The sequence below is a fragment of the Onychostruthus taczanowskii genome, unplaced genomic scaffold, assembly GCF_017590055.1.
Source record: "Onychostruthus taczanowskii isolate IOZ18803 unplaced genomic scaffold, ASM1759005v1 scaffold6, whole genome shotgun sequence".
NCBI classification, from domain to species: Eukaryota; Metazoa; Chordata; class Aves; order Passeriformes; family Passeridae; genus Onychostruthus; species Onychostruthus taczanowskii.
The window spans coordinates 8,619,563-8,632,240 of NW_024503679.1; the positions used below are offsets into that span (position 1 = coordinate 8,619,563).

Genomic DNA, 12,678 nt, shown 5'->3' on the forward strand with positions numbered 1-12,678 from the left:
CTCTATTATCGGGCGAGGCTCCCGCCACCCTGGCCGCGCGGTGCCCGGGGCAGCCGCCGGTGCCGCCGCCGGTGCCGCGCACCCTCCGCGCCCCGAGCAGCGCCGGGGGCACCGCAGCGCTTGGAAACCGGAGCTCCCCGTTAGTGCTGCCGGTGCTGCCTCCCTTCGTCGTGGTGGCTTGGTCTAAAACCGGAATTCGCACGGTAGTTCTCTGGGCTGCAGCAGTCCTTCCCTTCCGATCTTTACACCTATTTGGTTTTTGCAGTTTCAACATGTTATGCATAAGGGAGCATATATATGCCTAGATTGCTATGAGCGTCTGCAAAGAAAACACAATTACAAATCCAGCTCTATATTCTGGCTGTTAAACGGTTCTTCATCCCTATGAGTTTATTCCTTAATATTTTAAGATTTTAGGGTGACTTATCGCATCAAGTGCTTTCAAGTAATTTTGAAAATGTAAGTGTGAATTCTAAATATATGGATTTCTACAGTCTGCTTGAACTTCTAGTAAGATGCTTTGTTTCATTTTAAATAAAGGTGTTTTATTTCATGGTGTTTTCTTAAAAACCACGGGAATTCGTACCCATGGATCTTCCATTTCTGAGTATATCTGTGAACTGTGTGGAAATGTGGGCCGTGTTCTTCTGGAAACTGCAAATCCAGCACTCCTCTGGGAAGAAGCTCAAATGCAACCTTCCATTCTGACTTAAAAGAGTGCTTGGCATCTGCCACTTGCGTGGTACTTGCTCTTCTCACCTGTAGTGGTTTGGTGCTGGGTTTAGTTTTGAGGAGTGGGGGATTTCGGTTCTTTTATTTCATTTTTTAAATTTAGCTCTGGTGGGTTTATTTTTGGTGCTGACATAGCCTAGAAATGTACAGATTGGTTTAAACCGTCATAGTTCTGTAAATTTGAGACTCAGCAGCCTTTCTGGCAACGTAGTGTGTTTGCAGGGTTTAATATTTCTGTGTGTTAACAAATGTTTTGAAGCCTCTGTTAAACAGGTGTTTTGGTTGAGATGAATGTAGGACATTTTATGCAAGCTCATTTTGCTAAAAATTTCCCTGCTGCTCCATGACTATTTAGCAACTTTGAATAATTGCTGGACGGTGTCCAACATTAAATCAGGAATTATTCTAAGGAGTGAGTTGTTCAATGTGGCAATTCCGGCTGTTCAGTCTTTTTTTTTTAAATGTGTCTGTGTGGGTGAGATAAGTGTCTGCTAGATCATCCTTCATACCTTCTGGTGGGAGGCCATTCTTGGCTTTGCTGTTTCAGGGCAGGAGGGGGAAAACCTTTGTGCATGTGGAGCTCTTTAGGCTGAGTTTGGACTGTTTGTACCTTCCTTTCCTGATGTTGTACTTTGATACTTTTTTGCTTGCTTGAGCTCAGCAGTGGAAGGGTAATGTTCAATTGTCATACAAAGGCACCTTGGAACAGCATCTTGCATTTGACAGTTATCTCACACTATCTATCAGATCATCTATCTCCCCACGTGGATTGTCTTGGAGAGAGTTACTCCATTGTGTTTTAAACTTTCATTTATTTTCTTGTCCCTTGAGGCTCTGCCTAACTAGTCTTGCTGCATTACCATTTTGTCTTACCACATCAGCCCAGCTTTCTCTGCTCTCCTGGTGATAGACTGCAGCATCCAAAGTCCTCTCTTTTTCTCATCGTTATCTTTGCCACTTGCTGTGTTTCCCTTTCCTGGAAACTTGGACCAACACCCAAATTTTTCATGCTTCTCTTTCATAGCCCATTCATGAGGTGCATTTCTGTTAACCATTCAATCCTTGTGGACAGTCATGACAGATGAGCTTTTTCTAAACAGAACAATATTGTTTTGAACTTCAGTAACTGACTCTGGCACAATAGATTTTGGTTATACTGGTTTGCTCTTTGACACCAGAAATGTTGCAAATAAATCTCTAAGAGGACTTGTCAAAAATTGTGTGTGAAGAGAGATGCTTGATGGAATTTTAGTCTTGAAAGATTTGAGAATAGATTTCTATATTGTAAGGCTTTGAAATACCAAGACAATATCAAATTATGCTTCTCATGCCAAAATATTTAACCTGAAAAACATGTCTTTGTCTTTGCCAAGTTTCTTTCAGCAGTGTCTGTGTTGGTTGTGATATTGACATGCCCTGTTTATTTCCTGAAACGAGCAACATTAGTTCTGTTTCTTTTCCTCACTTTTTTTTAAGGGCAGATAGATAGTAAAATCAGTGTGTGTGTTTTTCAGAATTGAAGTTTTGGTTTTGAGGTGATGTTTCTTATGTCTGTGAGTAATTCTGTCTTGGTGCATTTTACCTTCAGTGGTTGAAATTGCAGCAGCTGACTTTTCATCAGATAAATTACTGAATAATCTCATTCTCTGTGTGTATTTGGATAAGATACTTACATAATTATTAAAGCTATGTCACTTTTTACCTCTGATACTGACAAATAGCTGTGGCCCCTGACAAATGAGTCTGTGCTTCATTGGTTCTACAAAAAATAGTTCACTTGACCTGTGGTAAACTTGAACTTTTGTTGCACACTTTCTTTGTATTCTCTGGCCTGAAGCCCTCTTTCCTCTATTATGGTCTCTGCAGTCTTGTTATTGTCTTTTTTTAAATTTAATCCCTTTGCTTTCCTCCTATAATGAGAACGTAGAGGTGATGGTGTCATATATCGTGATACAGCCAGTACTGAAAGTAGTCTATCTAATCTTTGGTTTCTGTTATTTTTATTATGAGAAGCTTGACTTTTCTTATGCTTAAATTGTAGGTGTTTTTGTGTTTTAAGTAATAGAAAACTAATCTAACAAAAGAACAGAAAAAGTAAACTCCCAAACCCTTAGTGTTGGCCAGCTTTGCTCCCCGTCCTGGCTCAGCACAGGATTAGCTGGGCATCCCTGCTGCTGGGCAGGGAGGATCTGCAGGATGTGATTTGTCTTCTTGGTAGCAGCCAGTCGTTAAGCAGCTGAGCAGCTGCACCTGAGCTGGTGGGACCACAGCCCTGAGCAGCAGTGGGGGTTCCAAGAGCAGTCTCCATCTCAGCTGCTCCACTGATGGAAGGAGCGCTAGCTTTCTTGAGGAGCGGTGAGTTTCTTTCAGCCTTTACACCTGTATTTTGCTTGGCATGTAGAACGTGAGCCACTTTCTTTAACTGCCAGGTGTGCTGGACCCACAGACAACCTGAGTTTGCTTATTTCCCCAGCTATTACAATTTTTGTGCAGAAGAAGGGACCATGCGCGTGGTCTAATTGCTGTTAGGTGAGCAGAGGACGGTTCTTACTGTTGTGGCCTTTCCAAGAAGGAAAGGCCAGTGAACTTCTGATGGAATAATGAAATATAAAAAAACAAGAGAGAAACTGTATACGACTTCTTTTTCCTTCCTAAAAATTGGGTGAAAAGTGTCCTGAACATGTGGGGAATACAGGGAGTAAAATAACTGTATTGCTAATAGTGGTGCTATTCTGAAAGGGCAGAATATTTAACTGTGGCAGGTGGTTTGACAGCATATGGTAGAAGGATGTTGCAGGATTAGTCTGTAAGATAGATGTGGTTGATTTCCAAGGAGAATTTAAAGTATGGTACCAAACCAACAGCACATTAAAGCTTGTTTTATAAGTTATGCAGTTTTTGCCCCTTAACTAAAGCAAAGTTGAGATGCTACTGAAATGGTAGGCTTGGATTGAACCTTAATTATGGGGATTTCTGTGTTTCTTAAAAAAAAATCCTAAGAGTTGCATCACAATTAATTTATTTAATCTTTGTATTTTTAAGAGCAGTATAAGTTTTTTTCCCCTGAAGATTTGTACAAACTCATTCTAGCCTAAGCATTTTGTTGTCACGTTTTCTGAAGTGTTTGAACACTGTGTGTATTGCAAATGTGCAATTGCTGAGTTAATGTATGTCAACCCATCTTCGTTTCATTTGTTCTCAGCTCAAAGAGCGTAGGGTAAGATTTGTGTGATGGCATATCTGTTGATTTTTCTACAGCTGCAAAATCAGAATTTTAGAGGCTGATTCAGTCATAAGTTAGTAGTCTGCTGCATATAGTTGGACAACTGATGTTTTTAGGTCATCCAACTTCAGAAACACCTATGGTAAACCCTCTGTGAAGCTTTAATGGGACTTCATCTCCAGCCTGTCTGTGGAGAGCCCTAATTTACATCATATGCAGTCCGACACCAAGTGCTTATTTTGTTGAAATGCACATCATGTGTTTTGCCATTAGCATGCACCAGGCCAATACACAGTTTCAATGAGTGTAGTGGTGTGCTTATAGTTTGTGAAAATTATGCACATATGAGTCTTACCAATGTCTACACTTACTAACAGTAGTTTAACAGCAAGTATTTGAGGCATGTTTTTGATTGGAGAGCATTGGACCTCTGTTTCAAGATCTGTAACAGCCTGGTCAACCTTTTTGTTTCTTTGTCATGGCTCCCAAAGCCTGGTCTAGGTGACTCCCAGTGCTATTGGATTCTGCCTTTAATTGTTTACTGCTAAACTGAGCAGATGAAAAAAAAAAAAATAAAGAAGTTGTAGTTTTGAGAATTGGCATATTCTGGTTTGCTGATTTTAATTTTTTCGTTTGTTTTTTTACTTGCAACCTTTTGGGTGATAAATGAAGTATATTTTTGCTGTGTTACACTAAATCATTCTTGCTTGAGAATACTTTCTCAGTTACAACTCTAAATGGGTTTAATCTAGGTGTTCAGGCTGTCACTATAACTCTGTAATTCTCAAAGCCTGGGAAAGTGTCTGTTACAGCTCAGTCAGTGGTAGCACATTGGTTTTTGTAATTGAATCCCAGCTTTTGTTCCCTGCTTTGTTCCCACTTACCTCTACTTATTTTCTTTACCTTATCTACTTGATTCTTGTCACCTCTGCTCAGAATTTTCACTTTGTAGTCCTAGTCCCCTGACTTATGCTGGGTTGAATTTTGCAAGGTATCCCTGGCTGATGGTTCTTATCCAAATGTCTGCTAATTTTTTCTCTCATGCTGCAGTTTTTGTGAGTTTTTGTGGGCTTGAGAAACTTGGCTCTAAAAGTTTAAGCTTAATAAATAAATCACACTTATGCCTTCTGCAAATGGATTTCCAGATGCTTTGTTAGGAAAACTTAATTTCACAAACACTTGTTGCTTAAAAATTTCTAGACATGGGCTCTCCTAGATCTAGTGTTATTTAGCAGCCCAGTCCTTCCCACTCTTACTCATTTTATTGACAATATCTTTTCTGACTGACCTGTAGTGCTTGAGATGTGTTGTAGGGCAATTACCTCAGGTTAAGGGTTGCTGTTCAAGCCCTTTGCTAGCTGTTCCCATATGTGCCAAAGCTCTTCTTAAAGGTGTGTTGTAATCCAGTCAAAACTCCTATAAAACCTGGCTGTGTCCCTTTCACCTGTCCCTTTGTGCTTCCTTGTGCTCAGTCACTGGGGATCTGAACTGAATAAACTTCCCGTCACCTCGTTTTTTTTTTTTTTTTTTTTTTTTTTGTGGATTATTTTGTTGGTCATTTCCCTGAACCAGCTTCCATGTGACTGCATAAATGCTGGTGCTGGTATGAGATAGGTTGGGATCATGTGCAGAGGCTTAGGAAAATGGGATTGTGGCACTCCAGACTTGACAGGACTGCGAAGCTGGGTTGGAAGCTTGCTCCAAGGTGCCTGAGATTTGGTTTGTGCTATTGCATTGGGAAGTGTTCAGTAACTCTGTGCATCACCCGTGGCACATGAACGTTTTCTGGGTCTCACAGCCTTGTGCACAGGCGTGGATGGGGCTGTGCCAACACAAGTCAGGTTCCATGGCCTCTTCAAAGTATAAACCAAATTGCTTTGTAGCCTTGTCTAATTGTGTTGCAAGCACTTGGTGGCTATTCTTGAGTACTCCTGTATCTAAATTCTTGTTCACAGTATGTTTTTCTTGACCTGCTTTTCTGAATGTGTGCTAACAGATTCAAGATCCCTTGTTTTTACCAGGTGTGCTGTGCTCCGGTCTGTCTCTGAACTGAGCTGCACCAAGATGAGTTTGATCCCTCCCATCAGGCATTTTCTGTTGGCAAATGATTCACTGCTGGTAACTTGTCTCGTGTAATAGAATATTGCTGGATTTTTTTCAGTGTTCTTAGCATGCAGCATATTTGCTTTTTAGTGCTGTTCCCATTCTTGTTTGACTTTCTCAGGAAGCCGAACCTGTTTCTTTGAGTTAGGAGAAACCAAAGCTGCATTCTACTAATGTATGTGCCAGAGCTCAGCACAGCAGCCACGTGGACAGGTTCAAAGACAGTCGTGCTGCTGTACAACATAGTTAAAATTGCATGTAGATTGGCTTTGTGTTGTGAGTGTAATGCAGTATTCTAGTCTGTGGCTAGAGCTGCTCTGAAAAAGCTGTTTCCTTTCAAAGCCTGTCCCTGGTGCTGCTGCAGGTCATGCAAGTCTTTAGGCATAACTTCAGTCACCTGGATAGGTTAAATTATGCATGTGCTTAAGTGACACATGATTAGAGCCTAAAAATACCAGTTGTGTAATTACAGAACTGTTAATCAACTTTCTCTTCAATTATAAAAATCAGTTAATCTACACGAGTAGGTGCAGTTAATGATGTTTTAAATGTCAAACTCTTACCAGTTTCTCCTGTGTTCCCTGGCTGCATTATTGTCTGTAGTTTGCAGAATCCTCTTAAACAGAAAGTTTTATTAACTTCAGCTGTAGTATATGAAGAAGATTAGAAGAGTATATGGCTGAAGATGATCTTCCGGATGAAGAATTTGAGGGAGATTGATCTTGAAGGAGCTCCTGCTCATGGTAGTAACCTTGCACTATGGAAAGAATAATAAATCACTGATACCTTAGCTGACAAATATCCCAGAGAACTCTCTAGGAATGTGGCATTGTGTGGTGTGGCAATGGCTCTGGCTGCAGAACTGGTTGGGAGAGGCTCAGTCCCCCTGAGCTCCTCTTTGCTGACCCCGTTGCTGCTGCTGAAGGTGTTGGTGGCTTTGCTGCCCTGGGGACAGCCCTGTGAGCCCCCACCTGGTCTCAGCCAGGGCCACTGAGCACAGATGTGGAGGTTGGGATGGACTTTTACCTCTTAAACTGGCATCAACTGGCTTTGCAGCCAGAGACATTGAAAAACAGAAATAGCCACTTGAATAACCTTTGCCCTTCTAATTTGTGCAACTTCAGAAATGCTCTTAATGAGGATTTATGCCCTTGCCTCATTAAGCAATTAGTCTGTTTTAGTTTTGGTTTCTTTTGTAAAAGTCTTATGCAGAAAAATTATTGTTTAATTTTCAGCTGTAGAAAACTCACTGTTTGTGTGCATGCAGTTTTCAGTGTAAATTTCACTGCCCGGTGTGCAGCTTGGTGACTCTTCACCATTAAATTCTCTGTAATTGTTTCAAGTGCTTTAGTGAAACAATGTGGCCTTTTATGTTGCTTATATAGGGAAAGAGGGCATCAACCTCTCATCACCCTTGTCCTGGTTTGGGCTGGCAGCTTGTGTTACAGGTGATGGTTCTGCAGTGCTGAGGGCTGCTAACAAACGAGTCATTGTGTGCCTGTATCCTCTGGTTGTGCCCGGTGTTTCCTGGCCCCCAAGAGAAATATTTGGTCCTGGTAAAATCACAGCACTCTGCTGGACAGCACAATGCAGTCGACTTTGGGCTGTGCTTTCTTCCTGGTGGAGAAAATATGCAAGACCAAAGCTTTTCTGCCTTCAGAGAAATCCTGTTCTCAGGTTGTAGAAGGAGGTTTTCTGGTGATGGGCAATCTGCAGAATACAGGTGGACTTGCAGAGAGGAGGAGGATTATTCACAAGAGCTAATTAGGCAGTGAGTCCCCAGGCTTGCTCAGTGGAGGCCAAGGGGCTTTCAGAGCAGCTCTTCTCTCTGCAAAGAGGATGTAGAAAAATTAGCACAACTGAGATAAGGTTAGTCATTTTGACTATCCTCTTGGGCGTTGTTACTGGGTTTTTGGGGGTTTTCTGATGAATATAAAGATCTTGCATGTAGGACAAGAAAAATCTTTAGTAATTAATGTATTAGGTGTTGAATGTTAATTAGACAATGAATTAGAAGAAATTTTCAATGCCAGATGAGAATGGTATTCTTAAATACAGGGTATCTGTCCCTCCAAACTGTGACCTGAGGCAATATGTTCTTGCTTCATTGGCAGCTCTCTGTGAAATAAAGAAATACAGTCTTAACTTCCTTTCCTTCCTGAATATAAGGATGTGTGTGCATAAAAAAAAATAAATCCTTTTGTGTGATAGGTCTGTAGTCTTTCCCTGGGTGCCTAGAGCCCGTGTGCTTTTGGGGATTATTTTGATGTACCTTGGCAATATGCTTAGATCAGCTCAGCTCTCCTGCCAACCCAGTATCTTTCTGCTACCAAAGAGGATGTCCTACTTCCCTTCTTCCCACCCTGATCATTGCTATGTGATTCTTTCTTGTACTTTAGTTTTCTGTCCAGTTTACATCTGAATGTGTTCGTTCTGACATTAAAGCTACGTACTTTTTTTCCCCTGAGAGTAATGTGCTGGTTTAGGGAGCTCAGTCCATTTCCCAGAGGGTGAGTGCACAGCTGCAGGCAGGGGGGAAGTAGCAGGAGAATGGGTGGGAGGGCAGAGTAGGAACTTCCTCAGCTTGTCTTCTCTGACTGCACCCTCACTTTATAATTTGAAGGATTGCATCTGTGAAAGCCAATATTTCTCCTGTGTTTCTTGGCTTTGCCAGGGCCTCCACCTCCCTGCTGGTGTCTTTTATTTCTCTAGGATGATTGTCTTCACTCTTCTCCCAGCAGGCCAGGGAGGAGCCTGTCCCAGGTATTAGTCCAGTACAGCTTGGACAGGGCTTTGTGCCACATACCACTCAGCACTGGTGAGTTTTACTGGCATTTAGTATGCTGGAAGAAATTACCATAAATAGAAAACATTTTCCATGTGAAATCTTGTTGTGGTCTGTCAATATTATTTAATTAGTTGTTTCCCCTATCCTGGGGAAAAAAACACAACAAACCAAACAAAAAAAAAAAAAAGAGTATTTTATTTCTAAAAATAATATATTTAGTTTCTGAGTAATTATTTAGACTTGTGGTATTTAACATAGAAGAGCCTCTGAAAGCATCAAAAGCTCAAACAACCCTCAAAAACAGGGTGGAAATTTTTAAAAGTGCCTAAATAAACATTGTATATTATTACAGAAGTAATTAGCTGCTTTCACATTTCTTTAACAAACCAGTTAAGTTTCTTCTTTGCACTTTTCTAGTGTAGAAAACAGAAACTACTTGAATAGTTTCAGTGGGGAGCTTTATCTTCTGATAAGTGTTCAGGTACATGGATGTCTCTCGAATGCTGTCAGGGTTCTCGTGCCCTGAGGTGGGGCTGCAGGCTGAGCTGGCTGGGAGAGCAGAGCTGCTGGGCACTGGAGGTGTAACTGAATCCAGTAGCTCTTTGTTATGAGCTGTATTTAAAAATGCTTAAGGCTTTGTAATTCGGCAGTAGGTGAGCTATAGCAAATTCTTGTTTTTGCTTGCTTTTATGCTAGCTCATCCTACTTTCTCCTGTTCTAATCGTTCAAGAAGTCTGATCACTCTAGAGCTGACCAAAACGTTTGCTTCCCCTACTGTGCCTATCAAATATTGGCACATTGGTGTGCAGGTGTGTACAGTCAGGGAGAATCCAAACTTCCAGATCTGTTTCAGCTGGGTCTTTGGTTGTGTGTCTGCAGGTGGGCCTCTTTCCTAGTTTCAGTAGTTTTGATTATAACAATAAAGTTGTTTTCCCAGATACTGTGTCTAAAGATAGGTTCTATGAAATTTCATCATCCCTAGCAGTCATCTGGTGCTGTCTTCTATTTCATGTGCCCACTGGTATGTTCTGTTTCTCTTCCTTCTCACTCATGCTATTCAGAGAAATATTATTGATCTGCCATAATTAATGTGGGCATAGACTTCCTTTTTTTTTTTGTTAATAGATGTTCAGAGAGTTGTCTGAGGCCAGCTATGTCAAAAATTCCTTAGTGATAACAAGTTTCCATTCCTCTAGTGAGTTAATAATAGCCTACTTAAGTCAGGAGGCACCAGAATCTTTGCTGTGATGATAGAGAAGTGTCTTTCTTTGTATGACATGAAAAATAAGTCAGATCTGTAAATTGAACAGGCTGAGAAAGTGGTAGAGCAGGACAAACAGCATCCACCCTTGCAGTTTGCTTTTGTAGTTGTAATGTGCTTCAGCACATACCGAATTAATCAGATGTTCATGCACTTCATGAACTAGAAAGGGAGGACTTCCCTTAAATCTGCAGCTCCAATTTGCTGGAGTACATCCTTTGCACGAGGTGAGGGGTTTGCAGCCTCTAAAGCTGTCTAGGAGCAGCGGCTGCCAGAGCTGAGGTTTCTCATCAGGGAACAAAGCTGAAGCAAATTGAGGGCAGGATTAATTATTTGGCTGGTCACAAGAGCCTTTTCCCACTGCTTTATTTACCGAGGTGGCCACCACTGCCTCCTTTGTTGCACCTGTGACTTGTATTCCCTGTGTGAATGGGGAAGGGACTGGAGGTTGCTTGAGGAGGACAGCAACTGCATCCAGACTACGTGAGTTGCTTTACTGCTGAAACCATGCCCCAAGCCTCATTCTTTCCAAAAATAAATCCAGAGTTTACAGGATTGTCTGTTCATACACCCTCTGTGGCACGTGCAAGGTAAGCCCAGCACTTGTCAGAAATGTGAGGCACGAGCCAAAGGAGTGCTCTCATGCAGATCTGGTGAGCCGGGAAGCGCAGGGGTTTCCGCAGCCGGCACAGTGTGTCCCATCTGTCCCTGCAGAAAGGACCAGGCAGAGGCACCAGCCCTCATACCCACAGAGATGGTTTGGCCGACTTAAAAAGACTTGGCATCATTCTGTGTGTGTGGTGAGTAGGAATGCTGACTCTACCTTCCTGCTGGTCCTATTTAAGAGAGTGTGTAGGCTTGCAATCTGCATCTGGTAAGGTCAGAATGATCACAGACTGCAGTAAAATCTCTGGTGCTGTGAGAGGTGAGGAGCATGCAGACTGTGCAATTGTATCACTGTGGATAAGGAAGGGAAAGGAGGTTGGATGTTTGAAAATGAAAGAGATTTCAGGTTGGTTTATCCGGGTCATTCAATATAATTAAAAGTGGATTTTAAGTGAGGAGCCCTATCAGAAAGGAGCAGGGGCTGTATGACAGGCTTGCAGACATTCCTTTGTACTCCATAATTTTTTGTTTAGCTTTTATTTTGTTTTAATCTCATTTGAGCAAAATTAATATTAAGAGTGAAAATGTTGGCTGAAAAGATGTAGCTATATTTCTTGTAGTTATAACCACACACTCTTTCGCTATCCTTTTCTTTCATCCATGGTGTTAAGTGTGAGGGAGTAAAGAATTATTTTCATCTCCTTTGAAAACTCACTGGTTTGTTGCTTCTAGGTCATAACTTCAGTATATGCTTTGAAATATTTTGTGGAATGCATCAAAATGCGATTGGTCTGTGAATTCAGAGAAAGTAATTTATAGGTTTTTTAGCAGGGGTAATATTTTTTTAGCTTGGTATTTCATTAATTGGGAAGACTGTGAATGTTTTATTTAGAAAACAATTTACTTCAGCTCACAGCGATGAAACTGGTTTGCCTTCTGCTGTATTTTCTTTTTCCTACCAAAATTCCAAATTCTGTCAATGAAAGTTGTTGCAAAATAAAAATTAAAATGCATTTCTCTCCTTGCTTCCCCTCGGCTTTTCTGAAGGCGTGTTCAGGAACAGTTTGCCATCTGCTGTGCTGACACAGTCTCAGGGAGTCTCTGGTTTTGGCAAATTTAATTACTGTATCTAGTATAGTTGGGCACTTAACCCTGAAGGTGTTTATTGTTACATCAGCTGAGAAAAAGCCAGTTTGAAATTACACCAGTGGGTGATTGTCTTCTGAAATCAATTGATGCTTCAGTCCATAGTCACCTGAGCTATCTCATACTGTAGAATCAGTTGTGAAATATTTTCTAGGTGCATATTAATATTTATTTTATGCCTTGTGTAGATGACATATGCATTTTCAAATTTAATACTTTCTGAAAAGCAGGAGTATTTCTATGGCTGGTCTAACTGCAGAGCAACACAGACCTTGACCTATTAAGTAAATAAATTTATTTCTTCTAAAGTATACTGCATTTACTCTTGAGTTTTCCACTGAAAGACCTGTATTGCAGTTAGAAGATAACTTTCCCAGCAATATGGGTAAAGTGTGTTGAATTTGAATGTAACAAAAATATACCAAAAATATTAGGTCTGTGGCTTCTATTCTGGTGCATCAGGGTTAAAAGGCACCACTTCATAGTGCTAAATTCTATTAATGAATTTAGGGTATTCTTTATTAAATGAATCTGCAGGAAAAAAAAATCCCTAAACAACTGAATTATGTGCTTTGTAGTCATACAGTGAAATAATTCTCTCAAAACCAGCCTGTTCTCCAAATAGCAGATTGGAATAATTTTCATCAAGTTTGAGAGAGCTGTAAAAATCCTTTTTGACAAATCCTGATTACCCTTTGCATCCAAAATTGCACGTGGATTCAGGGAGTTCTGTGGTGGCTTCATTACATCAGAGAAGAACTTGATAAAACAATAGCTGCTCTGTTGCAGACCTGGATTGCTGTGAAATCTGTTTAGAGC

The 12,678-nt window shown here is 41.0% G+C and overlaps 1 protein-coding gene across 1 annotated transcript in view; it reads left to right on the forward strand.

Moving 5' to 3' along the window:
• TRPM7 (transient receptor potential cation channel subfamily M member 7) overlaps positions 1-12,678 on the forward strand; it is a 52,937-nt gene that overhangs the window by 445 nt on the left and 39,814 nt on the right. The gene's annotated exons all lie outside the window — the stretch shown is intronic.